This window comes from Mobula hypostoma, chromosome 16 (genome assembly GCF_963921235.1).
Source record: "Mobula hypostoma chromosome 16, sMobHyp1.1, whole genome shotgun sequence".
Lineage (NCBI taxonomy): Eukaryota > Metazoa > Chordata > Chondrichthyes > Myliobatiformes > Myliobatidae > Mobula > Mobula hypostoma.
The window spans coordinates 67,888,189-67,902,691 of NC_086112.1; the positions used below are offsets into that span (position 1 = coordinate 67,888,189).

General features: G+C 45.8%; 1 protein-coding gene across 8 annotated transcripts in view; it reads right to left on the reverse strand.

Annotated features, from left to right (window-relative positions):
• The window catches only part of LOC134357605 (uncharacterized), a 74,517-nt gene that overhangs the window by 32,508 nt on the left and 27,506 nt on the right, over nt 1-14,503 (reverse strand). Inside the window, exon 3 of one of the 8 annotated variants that reach the window (XR_010020675.1) lies at nt 6,744-6,912. The exons of the other annotated variants lie outside the window; for them this stretch is intronic. The gene's annotated coding sequence lies outside the window, so the exon portion shown is untranslated. Of the gene's footprint in view, nt 1-6,743; nt 6,913-14,503 lie in introns of those variants that run through there. 8 annotated transcript variants of the gene reach the window in all.

The following is a 14,503-nucleotide window of genomic DNA, read 5'->3' on the forward strand; positions in this document are numbered from 1 at the left end:
TAATGAGATAGAAAGGTTTTTATCACAAGTATCTCTTCCAAAATTGAATTTGGAAGAACAGAAGGGGTTAGATATGCCTTTTACATTAAAAGAAGTTGAAGAAGCTTTAGGATCACTCCAAAGTAATAAATCTCCAGGAGAAGCACACAAATCAAAGTTGCTGGTGAACGCAGCAGGCCAAGCAGCATCTGTGGGAAGAGATGCAGTTGACGTTTCAGGCCGAGACCCTTCGTCAGGGCTAACTGAAGGAAGAGTGAGTAAGGGATTTGAAAGTTGGAGGGGGAGGGGGAGATCCAAAATGATAGGAGAAGACAGGAGGGGGAGGGATAGAGCCAAGAGCTGGACAGGTGATAGGCAAAAGGGGATACGAGAGGATCATGGGACAGGAGGTCCAGGAAGAAAGACAAGGGGGGGGGGACCCAGAGGATGGGCAAGAGGTATATTCAGAGGGACAGAGGGAGAAAAAAGAGAGTGAGAGAAAGAATGTGTGCATAAAAATAAGTAACAGATGGGGTACGAGGGGGAGGTGGGGCCTTAGCGGAAGTTAGAGAAGTCGATGTTCATGCCATCAGGTTGGAGGCTACCCAGACGGAATATAAGGTGTTGTTCCTCCAACCTGACTGTGGCTTCATCTGTACAGCAGAGGAGGCCGTGGATAGACATGTCAGAATGGGAATGGGATGTGGAATTAAAATGTGTGGCCACTGGGAGATCCTGCTTTCTCTGGCGGACAGAGCGTAGATGTTCAGCAAAGCGGTCTCCCAGTCTGCGTCGGGTCTCACCAATATATAAAAGGCCACATCGGGAGCACCGGACGCAGTATATCATCCCAGTCGACTCACAGGTGAAGTGTTGCCTCACCTGGAAGGACGGTTTGAGGCCCTGAATGGTGGTAAGGGAGGAAGTGTAAGGGCATGTGTAGCACTTGTTCCGCTTACACGGATAAGTGCCAGGAGGGAGATCAGTGGGGAGGGATGGGGGGGGACGAATGGACAAGGGAGTTGTGTAGGGAGCGATCCCTGCGGAATGCAGAGGGGGGGAGGGAAAGATGTGCTTAGTGGTGGGATCCCGTTGGAGGTGGCAGAAGTTACGGAGAATAATATGTTGGACCCGGAGGCTGGTGGGGTGGTAGGTGAGGACCAGGGGAACCCTATTCCTAGTGGGGTGGCGGGAGGATGGAGTGAGAGCAGATGTACGTGAAATGGGGGAGATGCGTTTAAGAGCAGAGTTGATAGTGGAGGAAGGGAAGCCCCTTTCTTTAAAAAAAGAAGACATCTCCCTCGTCCTAGAATGAAAAGCCTCATCCTGAAAGCAGATGCGGCGGAGACGGAGGAATTGAGAGAAGGGGATGGCGTTTTTGCAAGAGACAGGGTGAGAAGAGGAATAGTCCAGATAGCTGTGAGAGTCAGTAGGCTTATAGTAGACATCAGTGGATAAGCTGTCTCCAGAGACAGAGACAGAAAGATCTAGAAAGGGGAGGGAGGTGTCGGAAATGGACCAGGTAAACTTGAGAGGAGGGTGAAAGTTGGAGGCAAAGTTAATAAAGTCAACGAGTTCTGCATGCGTGCAGGAAGCAGCGCCAATGCAGTCGTCCATGTAGCGAAGGAAAAGTGGGGGACAGATACCAGAATAGGCACGGAACATAGATTGTTCCACAAACCCAACAAAAAGGCAGGCATAGCTAGGACCCATACGGGTGCCCATAGCTACACCTTTAGTTTGGAGGAAGTGGGAGGAGCCAAAGGAGAAATTATTAAGAGTAAGGACTAACTCCGCTAGACGGAGCAGAGTGGTGGTAGAGGGGAACTGATTAGGTCTGGAATCCAAAAAGAAGCGTAGAGCTTTGAGACCTTCCTGACGGGGGTTGGAAGTATATAAGGACTGGACATCCATGGTGAAAATAAAGTGGTGGGGGCCAGGGAACTTAAAATCATCGAAAAGTTAAGAGCGTGAGAAGTGTCACGAACATAGGTCGGAAGGGATTGAACAAGGGGTGATAAAACCATGTCGAGGTATGCAGAAACGAGTTCGGTGGGGCAGGAGCAAGCTGAGACAATAGGTCGGCCAGGACAGGCAGGTTTGTGGATCTTGGATAGGAGGTGGAAACGGGAAGTGCGGGGTGTGGGAACTATAAGGTTGGTAGCAGTGGATGGGAGATCCCCTGAGCGGATAAAGTCGTTGATAGTGTGGGAGACAATGGCGTGGTTCTCCTTAGTGGGGTCACGATCGAGGGGTAAATAAGAGGAGGTATCCGCGAGTTGTCGCTGCGCCTCGGCAAGGTAGAGGTCAGTACGCCAGACTACAACAGCACCCCCTTTATCAGCGGGTTTAATAATAATGTTAGGATTAGTGCGGAGGAAGTGGAGAGCAGAGCGTTCCGAAGGAGTGAGGTTGGAATGGGGACAAGGTGCGGTGAAGTCGAGACGGTTGATGTCCCGTCGGCAGTTGGCAATAAAGAGATCCAGAGCAGGCAGAAGACCAGAGCGGGATGTCCATGAAGAAGAGGAGGGTTGAAGACGGGAGAAGGGGTCATCGGTGGGGGTGGAAGAGTCCTTGCCGAAGAAGTAGGCTCGGAGACGGAGACGGAGCCGGCGGAAGAAAAGATCCGCATCATGGCGAACACGGAACTCGCTGAGGTGTGGGCGAAGGGGGACAAACGTGAGGCCCTTACTGAGAACAGAGCGTTCTGCCTCCGACAGTTGAAGGTCGGAGGGGATGGTAAAGACCCGGCACGGATGAGAGCTGGGATCAGAGGGGGGAGGGGGGAGGCTGGGGGTGTCAATGGAGAGGGGAGGGTTGGGGTGAGAGGAAGATGGAGCCTCTGAGGGCCCAGGAGTTGACGGTGGGATCTGAGGAAGACGGGGCTGCGGAGTGGTGGAGGGGGAGACGGGAGTCACAACAGCAGCACATAAAGACTCGGCCTGGAGTTCAAGGCTGGAATCTTGAGAGCTGGGATCAGAGGCGGGAGGGGGGAGGCTGGGGGTGTCAGTGGAGAGGGGAGGGTTGGAGTGAGAGGAAGATGGAGCCTATGAGTACCCAGGAGCTGACGGTGGGATCTGAGGAAGACGGGGCTGCGGAGTGGTGGTGGGGGAAGGGGAGACGGGAGTCACAACAGCAGCACATAAAGACTCGGCCTGGAGTTCAAGGCTGGAGTCGCAGTTGGTGGTTGCGTAATCACTTCGAATGTGTCCATGGTCGTTGCTGGAGTCTGGGTTTTGAATATGTCCTGAGGTGTTGGAGCCGCTGAGATCAATGGCAGGCGCCGCAATTGAAAGTTCATGCCTGCTAGCGTCGGGGCCGGCAGGCTCTGGAGTCCGTAGATGTAAGATCTTACGATCTTTGCCTAACATGACAAAGTCAAAAAAACGGCGATTGCAGGCGTGGATCCGACGGAAGATGAAATAGCGGGTAGGACCATTACAGACAGCGAAGAAAGTGTCCCGAAGGTGTGGAAGGGTCTGGGATAGGGACACCAAGTACCTCCTCATGGCGGAGAGAGTCGCCTTCAGAGCTTGACGGGAGAAGCGGCGAGAGGCAGAGTCAATAAAATGTGAGTACCTGGGATCCTCAGAAGGTCCAAATTGAGAGGCTTGGAAACGAATCCTAAAGCCAACTGGAGTAAGTTGGCGACGGAGGCACGTTCCAAGAAAGGATATATGGCTGTGATAGGGAGTCTGAGTCAAAGCTCTGAAGGCGACTCTCTCCGCCATGAGGAGGTACTTGGTGTCCCTATCCCAGACCCTTCCACACCTTCGGGACACTTTCTTCGCCGTCTGTAATGGTCCTACCCGTTATTTCATCCTCCGTCGGATTCACGCCTGCAATCGCCGTTTTTTTGACTTTGTCATGTTAGGCAAAGATCGCAAGATCCTACATCTACGGACTCCAGAGCCTGCCGGCCCCGACGCTAGCAGGCATGAACTTTCAATTGCGGCGTCTGCCATTGATCTCGGCGGCTCCAACACCTCAGGGCATATTCAAAACCCGGACTCCAGCAACGACCATGGACACCTTCACAGCGATTGTGCAACCACCAACTGCGACTCCAGCCTTGAACTCCAGGCCGGGTCTTCATGTGCTGCTGTTGTGACTCCCGTCTCCCCTTCCCCACCACCACTCCGCAGCCCCGTCTTCCTCAGATCCCACCGTCAACTCCTGGGCCCTCGGAGGCTCCATCTTCCTCTCACCCCAACCCTCCCCTCTCCATTGACACCACCAGCCTCCCCCCTCCCTCTGATCCCAGCTCTCATCCGTGCCGGGTCTTTACCATCCCCTCCGACCTTCAACTGTCGGAGGCAGAACGCTCTGTCCTCAGTAAGGGCCTCACCTTTGTCCCCCTTCGCCCACACCTCAGCGAGTTCCGTGTTCGCCATGATGCGGAACTTTTCTTCCGCCGTCTCCGTCTCCGAGCCTACTTCTTCGGCAAGGACTCTTCCACCCCCACCGATGACCCCTTCTCCCGTCTTCAACCCTCCTCTTCTTCATGGACACCCCGCTCTGGTCTTCTGCCTGCTCTGGATCTCTTTATTGCTAACTGCCGACGGGACATCAACCGTCTCGACTTCACCGCACCTTGTCCCCATTCCAACCTCACTCCTTCGGAACGCTCTGCTCTCCACTCCCTCTGCACTAATCCTAACATTATTATTAAACCCGCTGATAAGGGGGGTGCTGTTGTAGTCTGGCGTACTGACCTCTACCTTGCCGAGGCACAGCGGACAACTCGCGGATACCTCCTCTTATTTACCCCTCGATCGTGACCCCACTAAGGAGAACCACGCCATTGTCTCCCACACCATCACCGACTTTATCCGCTCAGGGGATCTCCCATCCACTGCTACCAACCTTATAGTTCCCACACCCCGCACTTCCCGTTTCTACCTCCTACCCAAGATCCACAAACCTGCCTGTCCTGGCCGACCTATTGTCTCAGCTTGCTCCTGCCCCACCGAACTCATTTCCGCATACATCGACACTGTTTTATCACCCCTTGTTCAATCCCTTCCGACCTATGTTCGTGACACTTCTCACGCTCTTAAACTTTTCGATGATTTTAAGTTCCCTGGCCCCCACCGCTTTATTTTCACCATGGATGTCCAGTCCTTATATACTTCCATCCCCCATCAGGAAGGTCTCAAAGCTCTACGCTTCTTTTTGGATTCCAGACCTAATCAGTTCCCCTCTACCACCACTCTGCTCCGTCTAGCGGAATTAGTCCTTACTCTTAATAATTTCTCCTTTGGCTCCTCCTACTTCCTCCAAACTAAAGGTGTAGCTATGGGCACCCGTATGGGTCCTAGCTATGCCTGCCTTTTTGTTGGCTTTGTGGAACAATCTATGTTCCGTGCCTATTCTGGTATCTGTCCCCCACTTTTCCTTCGCTACATCGACGACTGCACTGGCGCTGCTTCCTGCACGCATGCAGAACTTGCTGACTTTATTAACTTTGCCTCCAACTTTCACCCTGCCCTCAAGTTTACCTGGTCCATTTCCGACACCTCCCTCCCCTTTCTAGATCTTTCTGTCTCTGTCTCTGGAAACAGCTTATCCACTGATGTCTACTATAAGCCTACTACTGACTCTCACAGCTATCTGGACTATTCCTCTTCTCACCCTGTCTCTTGCAAAAACGCCATCCCCTTCTCGCAATTCCTCCGTCTCCGCCGCATCTGCTCACAGGATGAGGCTTTTCATTCTAGGACGAGGGAGATGTCTTCCTTTTTTAAAGAAAGGGGCTTCCCTTCCTCCACTATCAACTCTGCTCTTAAACGCATCTCCCCCATTTCACGTACATCTGCTCTCACTCCATCCTCCCGCCACCCCACTAGGAATAGGGTTCCCCTGGTCCTCACCTACCACCCCACCAGCCTCCGGGTCCAACATATTATTCTCCGTAACTTCCACCACCTCCAACGGGATCCCACCACTAAGCACATCTTTCCCTCCCCACCTCTCTCTGCATTCCGCAGGGATCGCTCCCTACGCAACTCCCTTGCCCATTCGTCACCCCCATCCCTCCCCACTGATCTCCCTCCTGGCACTTATCCGTGTAAGCGGAACAAGTGCTACACATGCCCTTACACTTCCTCCCTTACCACCATTCAGGGCCCCAAACAGTCCTTCCAGGTGAGGCAACACTTCACCTGTGAGTCGACTGGGGTGATATACTGCGTCCGGTGCTCCCGATGTGGCCTTTTATATATTGGCGAGACCCGACGCAGACTGGGAGACCGCTTTGCTGAACATCTACGCTCTGTCCGCCAGAGAAAGCAGGATCTCCCAGTGGCCACACATTTTAATTCCACATCCCATTCCCATTCTGACATGTCTATCCACGGCCTCCTCTGCTGTATAGCTGAAGCCACACTCAGGTTGGAGGAACAACACCTTATATTCCGTCTGGGTAGCCTCCAACCTGATGGCATGAACATCGACTTCTCTAACTTCCGCTAAGGCCCCACCTCCCTCTCGTACCCCATCTGTTACTTATTTTTATGCACACATTCTTTCTCTCACTCTCCTTTTTCTCCCTCTGTCCCTCTGAATATACCTCTTGCCCATCCTCTGGGTCCCCCCCCCCGTCTTTCTTCCCGGACCTCCTGTCCCATGATCCTCTCGTATCCCCTTTTGCCTATCACCTGTCCAGCTCTTGGCTCTATCCCTCCCCCTCCTGTCTTCTCCTATCATTTTGGATCTCCCCCTCCCCCTCCAACTTTCAAATCCCTTACTCACTCTTCCTTCAGTTAGTCCTGACGAAGGGTCTCGGCCTGAAACGTCGATTGCCCCTCTTCCTACAGATGCTTCTTGGCCTGCTGCGTTCACCAGCAACTTTGATGTGTGTTGCTTGAATTTCCAGCATCTGCCGAATTCCTGTTGTTTGCGTTTAATCTCCAGGAGAAGATGGTTTTCCACCTGAATTTTATAAAAAATTTAAAGATTTATTATTTCCTTTCTTTATGGAACTAATACGTCAAGCAGAAAAAACACATAAACTCCCAGAATCTTTTTCAACAGCGATTGTAATAGTATTGCCAAAAAAAGACAAGAGACCCTATGAAACCAACATCATATAGGCCTATTTCTCTATTGAATACAGATTATAAAATAATAGCAAAAATTTTATTGAATAGATTATCTAAATATTTACCAAAATTAATACATATGGATCAAACAGGATTTATTAAAAATTGACAATTGGCAGATAATGTAACCCGGCTACTCAGTATAATTCATTTGGCACAAAAAAGGGACGAGAAGAGTATAGTAGTAGCCTTGGATGCAGAAAAAGCATTTGATAGATTAGAATGGGATTTTTTATTTAAAGTATTAGAAAAATATGGGTTAGGAACATCTTTTATAAATTGGATTAAAACTTTAAATTCTAACCCTAAGGCTAACGTAGTGACAAACTCTTAAATTTCAACACCATTCCAGTTAAAAAGGTCAACTGGACAAGGTTGTCCATTATCACCTGCTTTATTTGTACTGGCGATAGAGCCATTAGCAGAACTAATCAGAATTGATCCAGATATTATGGGTTTTAGAGTTAATCAGGAAGAATATAAAATTAATCTTTTTGCAGATGATGTTTTGATTTACTTAACAAACCCACAACATTCGTTACATAAATTATCTTCTAGATTGGATGAATATGGGAAGGTATCAGGTTACAAAATAAATTGGGATAAAAGTGAAATTTTACCTCTTACTAAAGGAGACTATAGTCAATGTCGATTAGTAACCCAATTTAGATGGCCGGTAAATGGTATAAAGTATTTAGGTATAAGTCTTGATAACGATGTAAAGAATTTATATAAATTTAATTATTTACCACTATTGAAAAAAATTCAAGAAGATTTTGACAAATAGATGATACTACCAATAACATTAGTAGGTAGAGTCAATGTTGTAAAAATGAATATATTTCCTAGATTACAGTATTTGTTTCAAACATTACCAATACAATTGCCACAGAAATTTTTTCAAGAGTTAAATAAATGTGTGAGAAAATTTCTTTGGAAAGGTAAAATGTCAAGAATATCATTGGAAAAATTGACATGTAAATTTGGGTTAGGAGGGTTACAACTTCCAAACTTTAAAAATTATTATAAAGCAAATCAACTTAGATTTATTGCATCTTTCTTCGAAAACCAGCATGGATTAAAATAGAATTAGACAAGATAGGAGAAAATAGACCTGAAGATTTTATATATAAATGGGAATTTAAATGGATACGGGAAAAGAAAGAATCTCCTATATTAACACATTTGATTGATCTATGGAATAAGATAAATGTTGATAATGAAACACAGAAATCTCTATTAGCAAGGAGACCTTTGTTCCAAAACAGACTTATTCCTTTTACAACGGACAATCAACTTTCATATAATTGGTACCAAAAAGGGATTAAATTTATAGGAGATTGTTATGAACGAGGTATATTGATGTCATTTGAACAATTAAAGGATAAATATAAAATATCAAATAATACTTTCTTTTGTTACCTTCAATTAAGGGCTTACTTAAAAGGTAAGCTGGGTCAAACAATGTTTTTGCCAAAACCTAATGAAATTGAAATTTTAATTCAAAAAGGGAAAATTAAAAAATTTATTTCTTGTATGTATAATTTGATTCAAGAACAGACAATTAAACAAGGAATCCATAAGTCAAAGCAAAAATGGGAAACAGATCTGAATATTAATATTGATGAAACAAATTGGTCAAGACTCTGTCTTGACAGTATGACAAATACAATAAATGTTCGACTTAGATTAGTACAATATAATGTTTTACACCAATTATATATTACACCACAAAAAATAAATAGATTAAATTCAAATCTATCCGATAAATGCTTTCGGTGTAATCAAGAAATTGGTACTTTTTTACATTCTACTTGGTCTTGTTTTAAAATTCAACCCTTTTGGATAAATTTAAGAGTCTTATTGGAACAAATTACTGGAACTCAACGTCCACATAACCCTGTATTATTTCTATTAGGTGATATTGAAGGGATTAAGCCGAAACTTAAATTGAATAAATATCAGAAAGAATTTATAAAAATTGTATTGGCAGTAGCTAAGAAGACTATAGCAGTTACTTGGAAATCTGATTCGTATTTCAGTATGGATCGTTGGAATAATGAAATGGCTAGTTCTGTTCCACTCGAAAAAATTACTTATAATTTAAGAGATAAATATGTAACATTTTTGAATATTTGGCGCCCTTATTTACAAAAGATAGGATGGCATATTTAAGTGCTCCGATAAAGATCTTGGTCCCTTGGGGAAAGTAACGAATAATTATACCACATTTATTTTGAATCCCATGGAGCACGTGGAAACCTTCCAACACCCAGGCGGCTCTTCTTTTTTTACTCTTTTGGCGCAGGCGTGACCTGTACAAAAAGGACGGGTTACACTTGAATCCTAGGGGGACCAATATCCTGGCAGGGAGATTAGCGGGGGCTACTGAGGTGACTTTAAACTAGAATGGTTGGGGGGTGGGAATCAAATTAAAGAGGCTGGGCGTGAGGAGGTTAGTCCACAACAGAGGGATGGGAACCAGTGCAGAGAGACAGAGGGGTGTAAAGTGAGCGTAGAAGCAAAAAGTACAAAGGAGAAAAGTAAAAGTGGCAGGCCGACAAATCCAGGGCAAGCATTAAAAAAGGCCACTTTTCAACATAATTGTACAAGGGCTAAGAGAGTTGTAAAAGAGCGCCTGAAGGCTTTATGTGTCAATGCAAGGAGCATTCGTAATAAGGTGGATGAATTGAAAGTGCAGATTGTTATTAATGATTATGATATAGTTGGGATCACAGAGACATGGCTCCAGGGTGACCAGGGATGGGAGCTCAACATTCAGGGATATTCAATATTCAGGAGGGATAGACATGAAGGAAGGGGAGGTGGGGTAGCGTTGCTGGTTAAAGAAGAGATTAACTCAATAGAAAGGAAGGACATAAGCCGGGAAGATGTGGAATCGATATGGGTAGAGCTGCGTAACACTAAGGGGCAGAAGACGCTGGTGGGAGTTGTGTACAGGCCACCTAACAGTAGTAGTGAGGTCGGAGATGGTATTAAACAGGAAATTAGAAATGTGTGCAATAAAGGAACAGCAGTTATAATGGGTGACTTCAATCTACATGTAGACTGGGTGAACCAAATTGGTAAAGGTGCTGAGGAAGAGGATTTCTTGGAATGTATGCGGGATGGTTTTTTGAACCAACATGTCGAGGAACCAACTGGAGAGCAGGCTATTCTGGACTGGGTTTTGGGCAATGAGGAAGGGTTAATTAGCGATCTTGTCGTGAGAGGCCCCTTGGATAAGAGTGACCATAATATGGTGGAATTCTTCATTAATATGGAGAGTGACATAGTTAATTCAGAAACAAAGGTTCTGAACTTAAAGAGGGGTAACTTTGAAGGTATGAGACGTGAATTAGCTAAGATAGACTGGGAAATGACACTTAAAGGATTGACGGTGGATATGCAATGGCAAGCATTTATAGGTTGCATGGATGAACTACAACAATTGTTCATCCCAGTTTGGCAAAAGAATAAATCAAGGAAGGTAGTGCACCCGTGGCTGACAAGAGAAATTAGGGATAGTATCAATTCCAAAGAAGTAGCATACAAATTAGCCAGAGAAAGTGGCTCACCTGAGGACTGGGAGAAATTCAGAGTTCAGCAGAGGAGGACAAAGGGCTTAATTAGGAAGAGGAAAAAAGATTATTAGAGAAAACTGGCAGAGAACATAAAAACGGACTGTAAAAGCTTTTATAGATATGTAAAAAGGAAAAGACTGGTAAAGACAAATGTAGGTCCCCTGCAGACAGAAACAGGTGAATTGATTATGGGGAGCAAGGACATGGCAGACCAATTGAATAATTACTTTGGTTCTGTCTTCACTAAGGAGGACATAAATAATCTTCCAGAAATAGTAAGGGACAGAGGGTCCAGTGAGATGGAGGAACTGAGTGAAATACATGTTAGTAGGGAAGTGGTGTTAGGTAAATTGAAGGGATTGAAGGCAGATAAATCCCCAGGGCCAGATGGTCTGCATCCTAGAGTGCTTAAGGAAGTAGCCCAAGAAATAGTGGATGCATTAGTGATAATTTTTCAAAACTCGTTAGATTCTGGACTAGTTCCTGAGGATTGGAGGGTGGCTAATGTAACCCCAATTTTTAAAAAAGGAGGGAGAGAGAAACCGGGGAATTATAGACCGGTTAGCCTAACGTCGGTGGTGGGGAAACTGCTGGAGTCAGTTATCAAGGATGTGATAACAGCACATTTGGAAAGCGGTGAAATGATCGGACAAAGTCAGCATGGATTTGTGAAAGGAAAATCATGTCTGACGAATCTCATAGAATTTTTTTGAGGATGTAACTAGTAGAGTGGATAGGGGAGAACCAGTGGATGTGGTATATTTGGATTTTCAAAAGGCTTTTGACAAAGTCCCACACAGGAGATTAGTGTGGAAACTTAAAGCACACGGTATTGGGGGTAAGGTATTGGTGTGGGTGGAGAATTGGTTAGCAGACAGGAAGCAAAGAGTGGGAATAAACAGGACCTTTTCAGAATGGCAGGCGGTGACTAGTGGGGTACCGCAAGGCTCAGTGCTGGGACCCCAGTTGTTTACAATATATATTAATGACTTGGATGAGGGAATTAAATGCAACATCTCCAAGTTTGCGGATGACACGAAGCTGGGCGGCAGTGTTAGCAGTGAGGAGGATGCTAAGAGGATGCAGGGTGACTTGGATAGGTTGGGTGAGTGGGCAAACTCATGGCAGATGCAATTTAATGTGGATAAATGTGAAGTTATCCACTTTGGTGGCAAAAATAGGAAAACAGATTATTATCTGAATGGTGGTCGATTAGGAAAAGGGGAGGTGCAACGAGACCTGGGTGTCATTATACACCAGTCATTGAAAGTGGGCATGCAGGTACAGCAGGCGGTGAAAAAGGCGAATGGTATGCTGGCATTTATAGCGAGAGGATTCGAGTACAGGAGCAGGGAGGTACTACTGCAGTTGTACAAGGCCTTGGTGAGACCACACCTGGAGTATTGTGTGCAGTTTTGGTCCCCTAATCTGAGGAAAGACATCCTTGCCATAGAGGGAGTACAAAGAAGGTTCACCAGATTGATTCCTGGGATGGCAGGACTTTCATATGAAGAAAGACTGGATGAACTGGGCTTGTACTCGTTGGAATTTAGAAGATTGAGGGGGGATCTGATTGAAACGGATAAGATCCTAAAGGGATTGGACAGGCTAGATGCAGGAAGATTGTTCCCGATGTTGGGGAAGTCCAGAACGAGGGGTCACAGTTTGAGGATAGAGGGGAAGCCTTTTAGGACCGAGATTAGGAAAAACTTCTTCACACAGAGAGTGGTGAATCTGTGGAATTCTCTGTCACAGCAAACTGTTGAGGCCAGTTCATTGGCTATGTTTAAGAGGGAGTTAGATATGGCCCTTGTGGCTACAGGGGTCAGCGGGTATGGAGGGAAGGCTGGGGCGGGGTTCTGAGTTGGATGATCAGCCATGATCATAATAAATGGCGGTGCAGGCTCGAAGGGCCGAATGGCCTACTCCTGCACCTATTTTCTGTGTTTCTATGTTTCTATGTTTCTTTTTTAGGTAGGACTATTTATGGGGTGGGGGGAGGGTTAAGGGGAGGGGGGAGGGTAGATTTTATCTTTTCATGTATTCTTTTTGAAAACTCAATAAAAATTATATTATAAAAAAAAGAAATGGCAGCTGTTGTGGAACAAGGGCTGGATCCCATATCCTTGTATCTTCCTAACGATAATCATGCTGGAAATTACAATAATAACAGCCTGAAAGCTCAGTGAGCAGAATAGAGACTGTCACTGGGACCTTCAATCGACTATCTTCTGACTGAAGTACTAAGTAAGTGCACTGGAGTGGTCTAACTGGAAAGATCTCATACTTCATTGTCGTCTGTTACATACGGAATAATCCGAGAACAATGAGGGGCAGAAGCAAGAGAAAGAAAACCAAGCAAATGGTGACAAAAGAGGAACTTTTTGAGCATGTTGCTGGGCAAGGTCTCATAGTGCATGGATTCACCTTCTACTAGCTCATAATTTGCACTGAGGTCGTTTGCACCTAAGGAATTACGAGGTTTTTTTGTTGAATGACTATCGAGAAGTTGCCAATCCACCTACAATGTCTGGCATTGACAGTCTGAATTATAGGAGTTCCACCATTTTCACTTGATATCCAATGGCGTCACCATTACCAATGGCCAGAAAATGAGCTACTCTTGACAATTAGTTTTCTGATTCATAACCAATTACAAAGCATAGGGTTGGTTTGACAGAGAAGCATTCAACAATCCAAAAGCACAGCAGAAAATGCTCTCAGGTTGTCTCTACAGCTCCAGCTTTACAGATAACAAATAATGCTAACAGGTTACGAAAGAGGCAGTTCCAATGAAGAAAGCTCCATCATATTCAGTACTAGACAGCCCACTGGAATGCCACAGCATGATCTAACCTGAGCTTTGCCACAGCCAAAATCAAGCAGCACACCTCCAATGCGAGGCATCTAACATGACAGCAAGTACCATATATTTCATTAGGAATATTTTTACCTTAAACCCATTTGATCACTCAGTTTTGTTTTGCTTGGGTTCTCCACATAGGGGAGAGGTGCAGGGAAGGTGGGGGGTGGGTGGTGTAGATGGGGGAGTCTCTTAACAGGTACTATAGAAGGTCAGGAGGGATGCCATCTTTTTAGGGATGCTGAGGAGGCTAGTGCCCATGATGGAGCTGACTGAGTTTACAAATCTCCGCAGCCTATTTCCATCCTGCGCAGTGCCACGCCCCTCCCCCGTACCTGACAGTGATGCAGCAAGTTAGAACGCTCTCCATTGTACATCTGTAGAAATTTGTGAATATCTTTGGTGACATACCAAATCTCCTCAAACCCCCAATGAAATACAGCCACTGTCATGCCTTCTTTGTAATTGCACCAATATGTTCGACCCAGGAGAGATCCTCAGAGATACTGTCACCCAGAAACTTTCCACTTCATCTTACCCTTTCTGAAGTCCACAATCAATTCTTTGACATTGAGTTTGAGGTTATTGCTGCAACACCACTCAGTGACCTGATCTATCTCACTCCTGTACGCCTCCTCGTCACCATCTGAAATTCTGTCACCAGCAAATTTATTGATGGCATTTCAGCTGTGCCTAGCCACATAGTCTTAGGTGAAGAGAAAGTAGAGCAGTGGGCTAAGCACACATCTTTGATGAGCATCAGTGTTGATTATCTGCGAGATGGAGATGTTAATTCCAATCCACGCAGACTGTGGTCTTCCAGTGAGGAAGTTGAGGATCCAGTTGCAGAGGGAGGTACAGAAGACCGGGTTTCAGAGCTTTCTGATCAGAACTGTAGGAATGATTGTGTTAAATGCTGAGCTGTAGTCAATAAACAGCAGCCTGACGTACGTATTAGTATTGTCCAGGTGAAG